Source organism: Gracilinanus agilis, chromosome 3, assembly GCF_016433145.1.
Source record: "Gracilinanus agilis isolate LMUSP501 chromosome 3, AgileGrace, whole genome shotgun sequence".
NCBI classification, from domain to species: Eukaryota; Metazoa; Chordata; class Mammalia; order Didelphimorphia; family Didelphidae; genus Gracilinanus; species Gracilinanus agilis.
The window spans coordinates 538,905,333-538,924,353 of NC_058132.1; the positions used below are offsets into that span (position 1 = coordinate 538,905,333).

The 19,021-nt window shown below is 33.7% G+C and overlaps 1 pseudogene; it reads left to right on the forward strand.

Moving 5' to 3' along the window:
- Positions 1-2,123: 2,123 nt before the first annotated feature.
- Positions 2,124-4,429, forward strand: LOC123241823 (annotated as a pseudogene).
- Positions 4,430-19,021: the final 14,592 nt, after the last annotated feature.

Consider the following 19,021-nt stretch of genomic DNA (forward strand, 5'->3'; position numbering starts at 1 on the left):
AAAACAACTGCTTGAACGCATGGGTCGGGGTGGACATGATTGAGGGTGTGGACTCGAAACTACCACACCAATGCAACTACCAACAATTTGGAAATTGGTCTTGATCAAGGACACATGACAAAACTAGTGGAAATGTGCATTGGCTATGGGTGGGGGGAGTGTGGGGGGCAAAGGGGAAAGGAGGAGTATGAATCATGTAACCATGTTAAAAATGAATATTAATAAATGTTTGAAAAAAAGAGCATATAATCATTAACATTATTATGTATGTAAAAGCTCTGAGGACTGAGAATAATGAGAATAATCAGAAGAGCAAGAACAGCAGAAAAAATCTATAGTATTATTATAATAAAGGAATAAGAAAATAGTAATAAAATTGGTATTTGGCTAAAAATCCTAATCTTTAAATAAATTGTCCCCTCTTTTGAAGGATAAAAGACTTTCTTGCCAAACCTTAACCATTATTGTTAATGAAGAGATTGTTTACAAAATGGTAAACACCTGTCCCCCAAAAGATAACACCAGTATCCTGCCAGAGCAATCCCATTCTTATTGTTTGGTAGGAACTCTCACTGACCAATAGATGAAGGGTTTGGTTAACCCTATTTCAAGAATGGATAAAGTGGCACAAAGCCAAAAAAAAAGATAAGCTCTCTACAGTTTTCCCAATCACTTTACTTGCAGAGTAAGAGGGTTCTTAAGAAAACAAAGAGGGAAAAAAAAACAGTGAACCTTTTTGTTGTTGTTGTTGTTGTTGTTGTTGTTGTTGTTGTTGTTGTTTTAGATAAAGTGTTCTTAGGTTAGTCTGTCCTAGTGTTCAATTAACTTCTTATTCAGAACCTTTGCTCCCTTTGTTCAGTGTTACTGGTCCTCTCTATTCTGAATTTCCCCAAGGGAGTAATGTAGGCAATTAGGAAATCACTAATCCCCTTAGTAAATTAATGCTTTCTTGTCCAGAGTACTAACTGGAATAAAATGGCCCAAAAGTCTTTAATCAAAAGCTGCTGAAAAACACTTGACTCTGTGGAATAATTTCCCCAAAAGACAAAACCTATATTCTTTCTAAAAGTATATAAAATTGTAATAGAAAATGATCAACAAATTCTATTGACATTGAAATACCTCACTAATATGAAAATATTGCCTAGGAATTAACCATAGTCCTTCAAAAAAGAGAAAATAAGTATCTGAGGAATGAACAAAGTGTGAAATTTCCCTTAAACATAAATAAAAGAAGCACATAGTCAGCCAGAAAATAAGATATTCCAATATATTTTAGGACAACACTACAATGAAATAAAATCTGAGTTGTAAGGATGCTATGCCAGGAAGAAAAGTTCATTGAATATTCACTTCATTTTTTGTGAAAGGCATTCATATGTGTGTATTAATGCTAGTGGAAAGGCTATTTAATTTCAGCCCAAAACAGTACAAAATGCACAACCTGCCAGCTCAGAATATATTGGGAGCTGTTGCTCAGAAATTCAAAAATAATAGCCTACTTCAGAATAAGGTGTGAGATCCTGAACTCTACAAATGCTTTCAGACACAGCTAGAATTTCTTTCTGTATTTTACCCATTACATTCCTCTAGCAATTGCAGAAATGTATTGAGCAAGCAGAACACTGTGGCAGACATAGTTAAAATTGAGAGAGGAATATAACTATGGTATGAACAATGGTATGCTCAGTGTTGCACAAGACTCCTTACCTATTGTTATTTATAGGCTGAATATTTCATTTTAGCCAATAAAAAGAGTTCATATAAAAATGGCACCAAATTTAGAATGATAATTATTGGAATGACAAAATATCTTCACATGAAATGATTATGACTGTTTTAAAATAGGATATTCCCTAATATTATTTTTCATAAAATGTATATTCAGTTAACATGATATGCATTTTCCCCAATCAAATAAAAAGTAATAAAAATTGCAACAAAGTGGGAAATATAAATTAGTACATAATTCACCCTGCCTCTAATTTCAAGAACTAAAAAATATAGTCTACATGTTGAAAATTTTAGATCCTTAAAAACTATAGAGTAGCAGTAACATACTGTTACATGTGGACATTAAAAACAGTAGAAATCAATGACATCATGTATCCACATAAAGATTGATGGATGTTTCTAATGAAGAAAGCCAACTAGAGACATTAATGAGAAGTAAATTTAATCTCACAGGTTGAACTGAAACTTGTGATGAGATTCATAACTCAATATAACATTAGACAAGTATGTCAGTGGAAAAATAATAAAATAAATGGGTTTTGAAGTAGCATCTCAGATCATGTTGATAAAATGGTGTGAGAAAATTCATGAATCTGAAGTTAATAGAATAGCAGCTGCCAAGGTTCATGAGACCTCAGGCCAAGCACTGGGGAAGAGGTATCCAGGATGAGAGAAATTTCAAAGGGAATTGGTAGTGAGTCTGGTCCAGCCCTTTCTTTGGTTCTGGTTCCCAAAGTCACAGGTCCTAACCTGGTACCTTTTTTTCCTTCTCAAATGAAGGTAGAGGAAAATCGTGATAAGTAATGGAGATTCTCAAAAAGTCTAAAGTGTCCTACTACATCTTCTTAGAGTAAAGTTATGAGGAGAAAAGCAGAAATGAACATTGTCTCCTCTCAGTAAACTTTGCAGAGTTCTCCAAAAAGTTCTCTGAGAGTTGGGAGATCCTGTCTGCAAAAGAAAAATCCAAGTTTAAAAACTTTTATATTGAAGTAATTTACCCATTCTGAATTTATCTTGGTGTAGGGTGTCAGATGTTGATCTAAACCTAATCTTTTCCATATTGTTTTCCAATTTTCCCAAAAGTTTTTGTCAAATAATGGATTTTTGTCCCAAAAGTTGGGCTCTTTGAGTTTATCATAGACTGTCTTGCTGACGTCACTTAAACCAAGTCTATTCCACTGATCTTCCCTTCTGTCTCTTACAATTACCATATTGTTTTGATGACCACTGCTTTAAAGTATAGTTTAATATCTGGTACTGCTAGGCCACCTTCCTTCACTTTTTTTATATTTTTGATCTTTTGTTCTTCCAAGTGAATTTTGTTATAGTTTTTTCTAATTCTGTAAAAAAGTTTCTTGGTAGTTTGATAGGTATGGCACTAAATAAGTAAATTAATTTATGTAGAATGGCCATTTTTAGTATATTAGCTTTTCCTACCCATAAACAATTAATGTTTTTCTAATTTTTTGGATCTAGTTTTAATTGTCTGGAAAGTGTTCTGTAGTTGTGTTCATATAATTCCTGTGTTTATTTTGGTAGATAGATTCCTAAGTATTTTATATCATCTAGGGTGATTTTAAATGGTGATTCTCTTTCTAACTCTTGCTGCTGTGATGCATTGGAAATATGTAGAAATGCTAATGATTTATGTACATTTATTTTGTACCCTGCAACTTTGCTAAAGTTGTTGATTATTTCTATTAGCTTTATAATTGATTCTCTAGGATTTTTTTAAGTAGACCATCATATCATCTGCAAAACGTGATAGCTTAGTGTCCTCATTGCCTATTTTAATACATTCAATTTATTTTTTCTTCTCTAATTGCTACTGCTAGTGTTTCTAGTACAATGTTAAATAATAGAGGTGATAATGGGCATCCTTGTTTCACATCTGATCTTATTGGGAAGGCTTCTAATTTATCCTCATTTTATATGATACCTGTTGATGGTTTTAGATATATATTGTTTATTATTTTTAGGAAAGATGTGGAAGCACAGATGAAAAACAACTGCTTGAACACATGTGTTGATGCCGACATGATTTGGGATGTAAACTCTAAACAACCACCCTAGTACAACTATCAATAATATGGAAATAGGTCTTGATCAATGATACATGAAGAAACCAGAGGAAATGCATGTTGGTTCTGGGGGGGGGTTGGGAGGGAAAGAATAAGAACATAAATTATGTAACCATGGAAAATTTTTTTCTAAAATATAAAATTAAAACAACAACAACAAACTTTTACAAAAGGAGATAAAGCTTGGTGTGATCAAAAGATGAAAAATTTTGTTCCTCCCAAAGATGATAAGAAAGGAAAGGAAAAAAGGATCATAGCATTTCCCAAAAGACTACCATCTGCATTCTTCTTCCATGCTAATCATACAAAGATCAAAAGTGAACATCCAGGCATTTTTTTGTTGTAGATACTACTAAAACACTGGAGGAACTGTGGTATTAACAGTCAGCCAAAGATAAACTACCTTATGAACAAACATTTGCTAAACTAAAGGAGAAATAAAAAAGAATATTACAGGATATTTTGCCAAGGGCAAGGGAGACACAGGAAAGAGGTGTCCTGGCTGACCAATGGGATCTAAGAAGAAGAATGAACTGAATGGGGAGGAAGAAAATGAATAAGAAAAGGATATTGATGAGGAGCATGGTGATGAAGAAATGAATAACCTGCTTTAAAGATAAATCTTGCTATAGAAGAAATAAGGGGAAGTTTGATAGGAAATTATGCTTCTTAGATTGTGGAGGAAAGCCAGACTTAGAAAAATATTTACCTTAGATTTGATTTATTTTCTTTCTTTTCAATTCAACAAACATATTTTAAACATCTTTATATGTAGGCTATGCAAAAATATGTATGTTGTGTACCCCACAATTAATCATAATTTCTCCATGCTATATCTACTCTAGGCCAAGTTTCACTCCTGGGTAACAAGATGCTGTCCTTCGGAAAAGCTCATCACTTCTTTTTTCTCCCAGATTAAATGTTGGTTTAATTTTTAATAATTGTTTTCTGACATTTTGTGATCCATTTTCTCTCTCTCTCTAATCCCTTCCTTAATATATTAAGTAATATGATATAGATTACATACATGTATTATATAATATAAAGAAGACACAAGAGAAAAAAATCATCAAGGAAATAAAGTCAAGAATGGTACGATTAAATCTGCATTTAGACTTTGTCAGTTCATTCTATAGCAATGAATAGATTTTTTTGTTTGTTTGTTTTGAATCCTTAGGAGTTTTTCTGGATCTTTGATCTGTGATAATAGTTAAGCAATTCACAATTGATCATTATATTTTATTGTTGTTACAATGAATAACATTCTTCTAGTTCATTTCACTTTGCATCACTTCATGTAAAACTTTCCATATTTTTTAGTGATCATCTTGTTCATCATTCTTTATGGCACAATGGTATTCCATTACAAATCATATACCAAAACTTGTCAACAATCTCTCAACTGATGGACATCCCTTCAGTTTTCAGTTCTTTGCCACCACAAAAAGAGCTGCTATAAATATTTTTGTACAAGTAAATGCTTACTATTAGTACATAATTATGTGCTTTGTACAGAATAAGTAGCAAGTCAAATATTTTTAATGGAATAATATAGAAATGCAAGACAAGTGAGACAGTGTCCTCTTGAGATGGCTTTACTCTGTAATACTGTTTCATTTAGAACGCCATGCCAGATTATACTGATTTCCCTGTTATCAAAGTAGATCATTAGAAAAGTATATTAATAGAATGGTGTGGGCTTACACACTACAGGATACTGGGATTTCAATAACATATTTGACTAAATCTTTTCCCAAAATCTTTTATACATGAATGCTTGTTGTATTTTAGGAAAATACATTTTAAACTCATTTAATTACTAAATAAAAGGAGTAATGATTAAATGATACCAATATTGAGACAATGAAAAAGTCTATGGAGTTATCTTAAACCCTGGTCAATGCTTTTTATAAAAATGTATATACAATGATTATAAAATTCAAAAAAGTCCAAATCTGAAAGGAATGTATAACATACTGAATAAAGAATTACAAATATACTTACAGGTTAAAATGCTAAATCAATGTAGCAAGATTTGATATAATAGCAATTAATGTAAAGACATATGCTTTAATTTATTGTGTAAATTTCAGATGGATGACATATACACATGAAGATTTATGTAAAATGCATTTTTAGTGTATTTCTAGCTCATCTTGCATCACCAGTGTGATGACCAAAATTGTTAAATGTCTACTTTTTGTTTTTTGTTTTGTTGTTTTGTAAGGATGAAAAAGGGGTTTTATGGGTTCAATGTATTAAAGATGGTCACCAGAGAATTGATAACCTCAATTAAAAATAATCTCAAATCAAAATTGATTTTATGGAAATTATTTGCAATTAGGAAGGTTGAAGGTAGGGAAATTGAGAGGGAGAAACTCTGGCCTGTACCAGAGGCCCAGACCAGGTAATAACTTAGAGGCCCAGCAGAGGGGCACAGAGGTTAATTAAACAAGGCTTCTAGCTACAAGGACTTTTACAATCAGAGAGCCAAGAGAGGCCTCCCTGAGGTTAGAGCCTCCAGAAACACCAAGGGAGGAGAAAGAGAGTCAACCTAACTTACGTACATGATAATTCAAAGGGAAGCAGTCAAAGGTCCTACCAGAGTCTCAGCATTCCAACACTCCTCCATGAACCTGAAGAGGTCCTCACCAGATGCTCTCTTCCACTGAATTCTTCAGCTGACTGAGGACCTTCTCCTTTTAAAGGGGTCACTTGTGCATCACTTCCTGTTCTTCCCTCCTAATTTGCATATCCAATCACAATAGACAATTCTAATAGACCACCCAGGGGGTGGGTCAGTTGATTCAGATTTGTCCCTTGGTCCCTCATTCTAGCATATGTGGGTTATGGACTTCCCAGAATTAGAGGTGTTCTCACCTTTGGTGATTAAATCTAAAGATGGGCAGTGTAGACTTAAACTAAATATCACAGTTTTCCTTATGGCCTTATAACTTCGCTTGATTCTATTTCACTAGTAAGTCAGTTTAAAGTGAAACTGTATTTGAGGGAAAAAAAATAGATGTCCTCTTTGCCATTTTATATCAATCCTATACAGAACAAAAAATGTAGCAAAACAATATTAATTAACACTGGGACCACTAATACCACTATTGATAGCTAGCATTTAGATAGTACTATAAAATTTGCAGAGCACTTTACAAGCACTATCTTATTTCACCTTCAAAATAACTCTGAAAGTATCATATTTCAACCTTTATATAAAACAGTAATTACTAAAAACTATCTAATATTGACTAAGAAATAGAAAGATAAATCAGTGGAACAGAACCAACATAACAACAAATAGTAATAAAAGATTATAGTAATGTTGTATTTGACAAAAAAAAACAAAAACAAAAACAAAAACAAGTATAGATTCAAGTTTGGGGTATGAGAACTCATTATTTGGAGGAAAAAATTATTGGAGAAATTGGAAAGCTGTTTGACAGAAACTAGGTATACACCTATATCTCATAACATCTACTAAAAAAGGGGAAAAAAATAATTATAGCTTATCCAAAAGGGAGGTATTATAAGCAAATAAGAAAAAAAGGAAACACATTACATATGAGATTCATGGATAAGAGATGAATTTAGTGAATAAACAAGAGACAGAGACACTTGTGAGATATAAAATAGATAATTTAATTAATTATATTTATAAAGATTTTGTACACATAAAAAGAATATAGACAATATCTAAAACAAAACAGAGCATTTGGGAACTTTTATAGAGTTTCTCAGATAAAATCTCAAGTCTAAAATATATAGAGAATTTTGTCAAATGTATAAGAATATAAGCCATTCCCCAATTGATAAATAGTCAGAAGATATGAACTGACAGTTCCTAATCCAAGACACATATAGGTATATATAAAATTACTCTAAAATCATTACTGATTGGAGAAATGCAAATCCACACAACTCTGAGATATCATTGTACACGTATTAGATTGCTTAGAATGGTAAAAGGGCAAAATGACCTTCAGAGGAAAAACTGATAAATAGAAACATGAAAGGCACCATTGATATAAAAATATTTATTTTTGGTTAAGGGATGATTTCTCCAATCAATATAGAAAGGAAAGGGAGATAAATACCTGGGAATTTCTATATAGGTAACAAACAAATAGGTTAAAAGAAAACCTGAGAAACAGAAGATATCTCCATTTTAGAGTGATAAATTGTATTCTCAATGGCTGCATTTGAACTTGTGTTTCTGACTGTAGGACCAGTGATCATTTTCCTGCACCTCCTCATTTTATAATGACAAAGCACAGTAATACCATATTCTTAGAAAAATAGAACACATATATTCATTCATCACATATTGTTTTTCTATTGTATAAACAACAAAATAAAGAAGAATATCTCTAGGGTAGGAGTCAAAAGATCCAAGTCCTATTTCTAGTTCTACCACTCCTTCACTGTGAAACTGGAAAAGAAGTTTTAAGCATCTGGATTTCAGTTTATTCATTTCCATTGCAATAAATGCTCTCTAAGATCATTAGAACTACATGTTTCAAAAACAATTAAGGATTTTCAAGTCATTTTCAGAATTTAATCACTTCATGTGGAGAGAGACAAGGCTTATTACTTATAAATTTGGTTTCAACTTACATCAAAATAAAATAATACCCTAGGTAGATTTTTTAAATACAACTCCAGGCTTTTTCTGTATCATTTATTGCTGGTTGGTGATAAGTTTATGAATTCAAAAGGAGTTTCCTTTTGAATTCATAAACTTATCACAATGGCTTGCCCATAATTGTTGATTAATAAAAAAAATTAATGAATATAAAGAAATTTAAGTGAATGTATTGAAATTTTATCTTGATAATAGAGGGGACTTATTGTTTAGAATTACATTGTAGCATTTACAGAAGGATGCTTACTTCAAAAACACAAGAAGAACAAATACAAAAGGATTCAGTGCCACTATACTTCAGGGACACAGTTCCCCTTTGGGTAATTTAGATTTGGGTGTGGTGTCCCCAAGCTTACCTCAGTTCTCACTATTATTGTCCCTGTGAAGTTTATGTCGAGATATATTTGTGACTGTTTCATAAGCCTGTGTCCCAGTTACTTTTAGACCCAGCAATCCAAAGATCATTCCCTACTTCTCTGGGCATTAATGCTACATAGGCTATGAAACCTGGAGTCTGGAATACTGTGAAGCAGAAAGAGGATGGCTCACCTCACAGTTCAGGAGGGCAATGTTGAGTTGTTTAGAAAACCAAATCCTGGAATGACCAGAGGCCTAGAAGCCCTTAAGACCATTAAAGCACCCACAATTATAGGCTTCATGATCTTCATTAATTGAAAAACTCCTTTTTTAATTTGAAACTGTTTTAATTATTTTTTTCCAATGACTTTTAGACACAGTTTTTAATATACATTTTCTGACATTTTGTGATGCATTATCTTTTCTTCTCTCCCTCTCTGAAACACCAGGTAATACAATAAATCTTTTTTAAAAGTTGGGGTAAATAAGGAGACTAAAAATGGAAGACTTTTTTAAAGGAAGAAAATATTTGTTGAAATTATGGTTTAGAAATGTTATTTTTAATGGTTTTTAAGGTCTTTTTTAAAATCTGGTATTATTTGTGTAGAATATTCATGATGACAGTTTTTCTATCCTTTTAAATGACTTTTTAAAAAGATTTTTTATAAAGGAGCCACATAAATTAAAAATTGGGCCTTGCTAAAGAATTTTCCTTATTTTTATAATGGAAATAATGAATATGCAGAATTTCATTTATTACAGTGGTTTAAATGAAAATGGATATTTCTCTAAAAAATCAAAGACTATCTTATATTAAGTAATTAAGCAATTGAAATCAGTTTCATAATGTCTTTTTGTGCTTAGTGTCTTCAAGACATGTAGGTTTTATTAAACTTTGTACATATTTATGCCTTATTGGCCCCTTATAACTTGTCATCACAGAAAGAATTTACAGAATATGTAATTTGTAATAAATGTAATAAAGGTAACACGAAATAAAGAGTAAGAAGATGTAATAGGACATTTAATGTATCATAAGTAATATGTTATATTAATTTAGGAATAGATATACTCCAATCCTAATAGCAATTCTATTGTAGGTTTAGTTTAGATAGCTTAAAGAAAGTGAGAGTTTTATGGATGCTAAGGTTTGAGAAATACACAAAAAAAGAAGCTAGATAACAGGTAGAAACTTAGTTGGACTCTCAACAGTCCCTTATAAACAACTTTAAAATAACACCTCAGATAAAATATAAGAGTGGGAGAACCAGCAACATTTAGGACATATTTTTCTAGCCTAAGAAAACTTAGGATTTCAGCAGGCGATATCTGTGTCATTGGGGTAGAGACCTGGCATGAAGACACTGAAGCGGGGACAGCAACAGTGACCAAAGCAGCAACAACAACTTTGAGACCTCTCAACCCAGAGACAGTAAGGTAGTCAGACAAATGATAAGAAAGAGATTACAGGGGATCTGTTACTGGGACATGAGTGAGAATTGAAATATATACAACTGGTAGTGCAAAATGACAGCAGCATTGTAGTGATGATCAACTGTGGAAGACATGACTACTCTCATCATGACAATGATCCAAGATGGAAAAAAAAGTGCTGTCCCGTTCCAGAGAATCAATGAACTCTGAAGGCAATTTTTCTCATTTTCTTTATTTTTCTTGCTTTATTGTCAATATGGTTAATTTGGAAATATTTTGTCTGATTTCACATATATAATTGGTATCATATTTTTTATCTTCTCAGTGGGCATGGAATGGAGGATGAGAATTTGGAATTCAAAATTTCAAAAAGAATAAAATGTTAAAAATAAATAAATAACATTTAAAAATATGAAATGACACTACACTCTAGAACAGTGGTTCCCAAACTTTTTTAGACTACCTGCCACTTTCTAGAAAAAATATTACTTAGCACCCCCTGGAAATTATTTTTTTAAATTTTAATAGCAATTAATAGGAAAGATATATATATATACATATATATATACATATTAATGTTTCTGCCTTTTTAGTAAAATATAGTAAAGAAAGGTGTAAATGAGAAACATTGATCTTTGAAATTATGAAACTATTTATTTAACTCAAAATAGAATGAAATACAAAAAAGTTAAAACATTCTAAATCATCTTAATGAGAAGGGTGAACTTGGTGTGCTGCTACCAATTTTGTAATCCTCGGCTCTATTTTCCTCAGCAGAACTCTTAAATCAACCTGATTGACTATTTGCAATTGGTTTCTTTTTTTATTTAAACATTTATTATTATTTATTTTTTTGAAAAGTTAACATGGTTACATAATTCATGCTCTTACTTTCCTCTTCACCCCCCCAACTTTCCCCTTCCCCCCATGGCAGATGTGTATTTCCTCTGGTTTTAACATGTGTCATTGATCAAGACCTATTTCCAAATTGTTGATAGTTGCATTGGTGTGGTAGTTTCGAGTCAACATCCCCAATCATGTCCACCTCAACCCATGTGTTCAAGGAGTTGTTTCTCTTCCATTTCCACTCCTGTAGTACTTTCTCTGAATGTGGGCAGCGTTCTTTTCCATAAATCCCTCAGAATTGTCCTGGATCATTGCATTGCTGCTAGTACAGAAGTCCATTACATTCTACTTTACCACAGTGTATCGGTCTCTGTTTACAATGTTCTTCTGGTTCTGTTCCTTTCACTCTGCATCAATTCCTGGAGGTCTTTCCAGTTCACATGGAATTCCTCCAGTTTATTATTTCTTTGAACACAATAGTATTCCATCACTAGTATATACCACAATTTGTTCAGCCATTTCCAATTCAAGGGCATACCCTCATTTTCCAGTTTTTTGCCACCATGAAAAGCACAGCTATATTTTCGTACAAGTCTGTTTATCCATGATCTCTTTGGGGTACAAACCCAACAATGATATGGCTGGATCAAAGGGCAGGCATTCTGTTATAGCCCTTTGATCATAGTTCCAAATTGTCATCCAGAATGGTTGGATCAGTTCACAACTCCACAGCAATGCATTAATGTCCCAATTTTGCCACAACCCCTCCTGCATTAATTACTCTCCCCTTCTTTCATTTTAGCCAATCTGCTAGGTGATACCTCAGAGTTGTTTTGATTTGCATTTCTCTAATTATTAGAGATTTAGAACACTTTCTCATGTGCTTATTGATACTTTTGATTTCTTTATCTGAAAATTGCCTATTCATGTCTCTTGCCCATTTATCAATTGGGGAATGGCTTGATTTTTTATGCAGTTGGTTTAACTCCTTGTATATTTGAGTAATTAGACCCCTGTCAGAGGTTTTTTTTTATAAAGATTTTTTTCCAATTTGTTGTTTCCCTTCTGATTTTGGCTACATTGTGTTTGTTTGTACAAAAGCTTTTTAATTTGATATAATCAAAATCATTTATTTTACATTTTGTAATTTCCTCTAACTCTTGCTTGGTTTTAAAATCTTTCCTTTCCCAGAGATCTGAAAAGTAAACTACTCTATGTTCACTTAACTTATTTATAGTTTCCCTCTTCATATTCAAGTCATTCACCCATTCTTAATTTATATTGGTGTAGGGTAAGAGATGTTGATCTAAACTTAATCTCTCCCATATTGTTTTCCAAATTTCCCAGCAGTTTTTGTCAAATAGTGAATTTTTGTCCCCAAAGTTGGGCTCTTTGGGTTTATCATACACTGTCTTGCTGATGTCACTTACCCCAAGTCTATTTCACTGATCCTCCCCTTTGACTCTTAGCCAGTACCATACCGTTTTGATGACTGCTGCTTTATAGTATAATTTAATATCTGGTACTGCTAGGCACCCTTCCTTCACTTTTTTTTTCATTATTTCCCTTGATATTTACTTTGAAGCTCTTTTTGGCTATTATATTCCTGGGGGTTGTCTTTTCTGGGTGTAGTGTAGAAGGTGATCTATGAATCCTTTCAGTGCTTGTAGAACTTCTGGGCAATTTTGCTGAATAATTTCTTTTAGTATAGAGTCCAAATTTCTATTAATTTCTGCTTTTTCAGGAAGACCAATGATTCTCAGATTGTCTCTTCTAGACCTGTTTTCTTGGTCTGTCACTTTCTCATTGAGATATTTCATGTTTCCTTCTATTTTATCAGTCGTTTGACTTTGTTTTATTTGTTCTTGCTGTCTTAAGAGATCATTAGCTTCTAATTGCTCAATTCTAGCCTTTAGCGACTGGTTTTTGGCTGTAATCTTTTGGTTTTCCTTTTCAATCTGGTCATTTCTGGTTTTCAATTTGCTTATCAGTTCATTTGATTTCTGAGCCTCACTTTCCAATTGCAAAATTCTGCCTTTTAAACTGTTATTTTCTTGCCAGATTTTGGTTTCCAATTTGCTTACCATTTCATTTTATTTTGGGGCATCTTTCTCCAATTGGGAGTTTCTGTCTTTTAACCTGTTAATTTCCTTTTCAGCTATTTCCCACTTCTCTTTCCAAATCTCTTCCATCTTTCTCATCATCTCAGATTTGAACTCTTCAATAGCTTGTGGCCAGTTTTAATTATTTTGGGAAGGTTTGGATATGATTACTTGTTTGTACTCCTCTGCTGTTTGCTCTTTTATCTGGATTTTATCTGTGTAAAAATTGTTAAGTGTTACAGATTTCTTCTTGATGATCTTTCTCTTTTGGAATTCTTGTCTCTGGCTTGCCATTGTTAGCCCTGTGCCCTCTCAGTTTTATCCTCACACTCAGGGTCTGTCTGAGCTCTTTAGGCTCCTGAGGTCTCAGTTGTTCTCAGGGTCAAGCCTCCTGCTTGTCCCCTTACTTGTTCCTCTGCCCAAGGCTCCTTTAACAGTCTCAGGGTATTGCTTCCACAATTGTGAACCCGTTTTGCACTGGGGCCCGACTCAAGGTCCACGCCTGTGCTCAAGATCTGAGTCCTAGCCTGAGCTCAGGATTTGTGTCTGGGTTTGCTTCTGCACCCACACTTGTGTCTGCACTCAGGGTCTGCGTTCAAAGTCAGCATGTGTTCTTTAGCCTCTTTGGGTCTTAAGTCTTGCTGCTCTCAGGAGCAGGCCTTGGTGACCCCAGGTAGCTGCCAAGGACTTAATCCATGACCAAAACTTGCTCTAACTCTTGTGCATTGACTTTGGCACTGTAGGTGGTGTGGGGTAGGGGAGGGGGTTGCTCAGCTTGCGTTTAAGTGAGAGCTATTTCACCCCTTTATAGCATGGAAATTCTCCGATTCCCCATACCTCCAATGCTGCGCCCTGTTGTGGGGTCCCTTTGTTCCTCTGGAATTGTTCTTATGTCTTCTTAAAGAGTCCTGTATGTTTTGGTTAGCAGAGGTTAAGCAGCTGCTTTTTACTCTGCCACCATCTGAACCAGGAAGTCTTCAATTGGTTTCTTTTTTTTTTTTTTGTTAATAAATTGGTTACTGTACTGGATCCACATTCTAAAATGCACCCGTGGACATCACTGCCTCCCTAATTTGATGAAGCACACACCAGGGGCAGTGGCACCCACTTTGGGAATCATTGCTCTAGAAGCACTAATTTTAATTGTGTTATCATCTCTCTATTCTTACATAATCATAGAAGATAATTCCTTATCCTTTTAAGAGTACTTTTATGGAAGCTAAAAATAAAATAAAATAAACAAAATAAAAAATAAACCAGCGTAATACATTCTTACAGTGGATTAACTATCCAGAATGAGAGAAGTAAATAATGTTTTCTCTTAAAATCATATATAATTCTACTTGGAGATGGAAAGTCCTGACTTCAAATCTGGCCTCAAAAATTCCTAGCTGTGCAATCACTTAATTCCACTTAATCCCTAGCCCCTTAACCACTCTTCTGCCTTGGTACAGTTACTTACTTAGTATGGAGTTAGGGTTTTTAAACAAAAAACAAAACATTGAATTAGTGGTATTAAGAGATTAACAGAATAGTTTCTATTTTGTCCTGGAGGCACAGGGGACCATTGGAGTTAATGAAAAGTAAAATGAAATGGTTAGACATGGGCAGTTATTGCAACATTCACATCTCTGATAGCTGTGTTTAAAATGGACATAGGGACACAGAAATAAAGTAAGAGGCTATTTTAATGATCCAAAAGTGAAATAATGAGGTCCTTAACTAGGATAGTGACAGCTAGTGGAAAAGTAGAGATATATAAAATAAATGTTATTATAGGAAGAGTGTTAACATTTAGCAATTGAGAAAAAGTCTAGGGTAAATCAGGATGAGTTTTTAAGGAGTATATTGAATTTACAAATTTGAGTTACAGGAAATATGGTTGTATTTTTTATAGAAATAATAAGTATTGTTTGCAATTTGAGTTTGAAATTGCTGTAAGATATGTCCATTTTGAAATACAAGTCTAGCAGACATTTTGTGATAGAAGACTGGAGAGAGATTAGAGTTATACGAATTGCTTTGCTTTACATACACATGCTCACATACATATAATACAGTAAAACAGATTAAATTTTTTGTATATATGCAAACATTCATGTAATCATGTATTCAGATATGACAATCAAATCCAGATAAAGTAGCAGATGAGATTAACAGTTATGGAGCGTGGAGAGAAAAGAGGATCCATGACATAGGTTTGTGGCACAACAAGATTAAGAGTGTGTGACATGAATGAAAGGAGAAGGAAAAATAGTAGTATAACAAGTGATGATACAATCAATGGAATTTGATGTCACACACTGTTATGAGTAAGATGAGATTAGCTAGTTATTATGAATTAAATTGTACCTAGCAGGAAGGAGCTGGAGCTGGGAATTCCAGGTTGGAATGAAGGAGGAGGAAGTCTGTCTGTGCCCTGAGTGTGGACTCCATTAGTGGTGGGCAAAACTGTTGCCAGCCTGGGAGACCTCAGAGCAAAGGACACCCTGCTTCCTGATTTCCCCTGGGATCCTGTGTGGTGTGGCATCTAAGAGAAGGACAAATCTACAAAGCCAAGAGAGGAGGAGAAATTTGAAAACTGGAGGACAGTGCTTCAAGCAGAACCCTCTCTACTTGGTACCTGAGATCAACGTGACTCCTGGCATCCAGAGATCATCAGTGGATTGCAGTGAGAATCCCAAAGCCACAAAAGCCCTAGCTGTACTCAAGCCTGGCAGGTTCCAGGTTTGAGGCAGAAACCCAGAGACTCCATGTATACAGTTCCTTGGGCCCTGTTAGTTTAGATCACTTAGATAAGAGTAGAATAAATCCTCCCATTGCCCTGTCGTTTTATCCCTTAGATTTTAAGTATAGAAATCCTTTCCCACCTTTTAGTCTAACATAATTAAAGCTGTTAAGTCCCTTTTACCTTGTTAGCCTGTTACTATACTCTGGTCTAGTGGAAGCTGGGTGACAGTTAAGATCAACTGCCATTCCTGTGGAAATCCAGTAAACTCTGGTCTCTTCACCCTGGTTCAGTCTCTCATAAATCCTAAAGTGAGTTCCCACAAACCCCTTAGTTTATTATAGTATCCTGGTGACCCCATTACCTTACTTATATTTTCTTACAACACACACAAGTGAAGTGAGAGTATCTAGGAGAGGGTAACAAGGTCAAATGCTAAAAAGAAGGTAATATGTGGACTGATAAAATTCCATTTTATTTCATCATAGAGAAAGATTTGATAAATTTAGAAAGTTATTATCCTTAAATAATGAAATTAGAAGCAGGATTACAGAAGTTTTAGAAGAGAATTTCAGAAAGTGAAGTAGCAAGAGCATAGTTTTTTTTTTTCTTTTTAGTAGTTTTGTTAAGAAAAAAAGATGTTTACTAAGGTTCATTCCAACTCTGATAATCTCTCCTACTTAAAAAAATCAGCATTGTACTGTAAAGACTGAGAAAAGAATACAGTGCAGTAATAATAATTGAATCCTATCAGGGAGAGAATGTGCCCCATTTTATAGTATGCTCACAGTGATGCTCACTACATTAAACAGAACAAAGATATGAAGCAGTATTACTAGACCATTGATAAAAGTATTAATGTTCCTAATTCTAAATACATCTTCTTTCCCTTCATCTAATGTAAACCAAGATAAAAATTCAAGTAATAAGTTAGGAAAAAAACAAAATAACATTTGTATTTTGTGCATTTTAACTCATGAGCTGTTACTTTATAGAAAAAAATACAATAGCAGGAGAAATTCAGGATAAACATTAAGTAATATTTACTCATGGGATGGTTGTTAGGACATTGGTAGAGAGGCTAATATCATTTTATTCTTGATGTCTTTCAAATAATAATAGTTTGTCTCTGTTCTGGCATGATTTAACAATACCATAGCTTGAAGGCAGGTTTTCCATGAATTACATCTTCATTTGAAGTCTATTATTGTTCATTCTATGAATGACAAATACTTCATTCACCATTTTCAATTAAGAGCAAAACAAAAGAACCCTCAAAAATATTCATTTGAGAACCTAAGTCTACACAGATTAAAAAATAAAATGAAACACTAGAGCACCCTGGCTGAAGAATATCCTTAGTTTTTCCCACTTGGCTTGATTGGAAGAAAGCCCAAAGAATAGTACCAACTTGTTTCTTTCTTCTCATTCTTTTACAGATCTGGTCTGAGCCATCATAATCCAGAAAAGTATGAAAGTCTTTTTCCCTTGCTTTTTAGCTGAAAGTATATATCCCATTTCTCCCCTCTCCCTTTTAGTGCTTTCCCTATTAAATTGTTACCATAATTCCTTTAATTATTTTTCCATTAATTCTAGCACCTTTTTAGCTTGTCCTTCATAATCAATCTTGATTATCTTAATATTCATGCCAAATGAGTGTGAAATGTATTCTTAAAAAAAAAAAAGTTCTGACTTTGTGTTGGCAAGATGCATATTGAAGACAATTGCCTTATTCTTCATTTGTACTTTGGAAAAAATGAATTACTTCTCACATATCTGGGTTTCTTGACAGCCTACTCTTAGTAGATTACTAAAGTTGTCTGTTACAATCAATGTCCTCCACAAGGGGTGCTGAGGGCATGTGAAATTCACTTCTTTAGGTCACCAGTCTTAGTTTTAGGAAACTGGAGCAAATCTCAAGGACAAGCCTCAAATATTCATGCTTTATGCCAGGAAGAGGAAGTATAATATGCATTAATGCAAGATAAAAGAGTGAGAACTGAAGGTTAAAAAACAAAGTTGGCTTCTATCTAGCAATTAAAACCCTTAGGGGATTCTAAAAATGATACATGAATTTGAGAAATGTTTGTACACTGCATCCAATCCTGCTGCCTTGGGATAGGTCAAGGACTCACCATAAATAAATTAAGAATTTTAGAAGCAGAAGGCATAATCTAAATTGTTTATACTTTCTGAGTACACACACATCCCTTTTTCCCCTAAATATAAAACAATTTTCAGATTTTAGAACCATTCCTGGGCTTGTGAGCTTCAAACCAGAACTGAAAAGTCATATTAACATGCAGTTTTTTTTAAGTACTTCACATTTTTACCATAATTTGAACAAATCAACTTGCATGAAAACATCTTATAACTTACAAGTCTAGAAAGGAAATCCATAGAATGGCAAGAATACCTTTCCTGAATATATGATTAGACAGATAATTATTATCCTAGTTCATTGTGAAAACATTAATATATAGAAATACTTCCACCGAATGTCAGCACTGTGTCAATCTTCAGTTCTATTTGTCCACTCACTATTACAATTCTTCTTTCCCAGTCACTTTGTGCAAAGTAAAAAGTACTTTGTACTTAGTTTTTTTTTTTTTTTTTTTATTAAAGAAGATAACTCATGAGACATTTGTTTTGTGGAAAAAAACCATCATCCATATAAAAAACTTTCTTATTTTCCCAGTTGCTAGTTTTTCTCTCCCATCAATGATTCTTTAATGTTTATGTTGTATATTTCACTTATAATCATATTTAAACAAGTTGAATCATACTGAGAGATCTTTCACTTTCTTCCATCTTTATCTTTGTAAACATAGGACATAGATCAGTGACTACCATGGTAGGTTCTTCAAAAAGAATTGTTAGTTCATATTTTGAACGACTGCTTTCTCTTTCTTTCTCTATTCCTTCCTTCCTTTTACTTTCTTTCCTTTTATCCTTCCTTCCTTTTTTCTTCTTTTGTTTGTTTGCTTCTTTCTCTCTTTCTCTCTTCCTTCCTTCCTTCCTTCCTTCCTTCCTTCCTTCCTTCCTTCCTTCCTTCCTTCCTTCCTTCCTTCCTTCCTTCCTTCCTTTC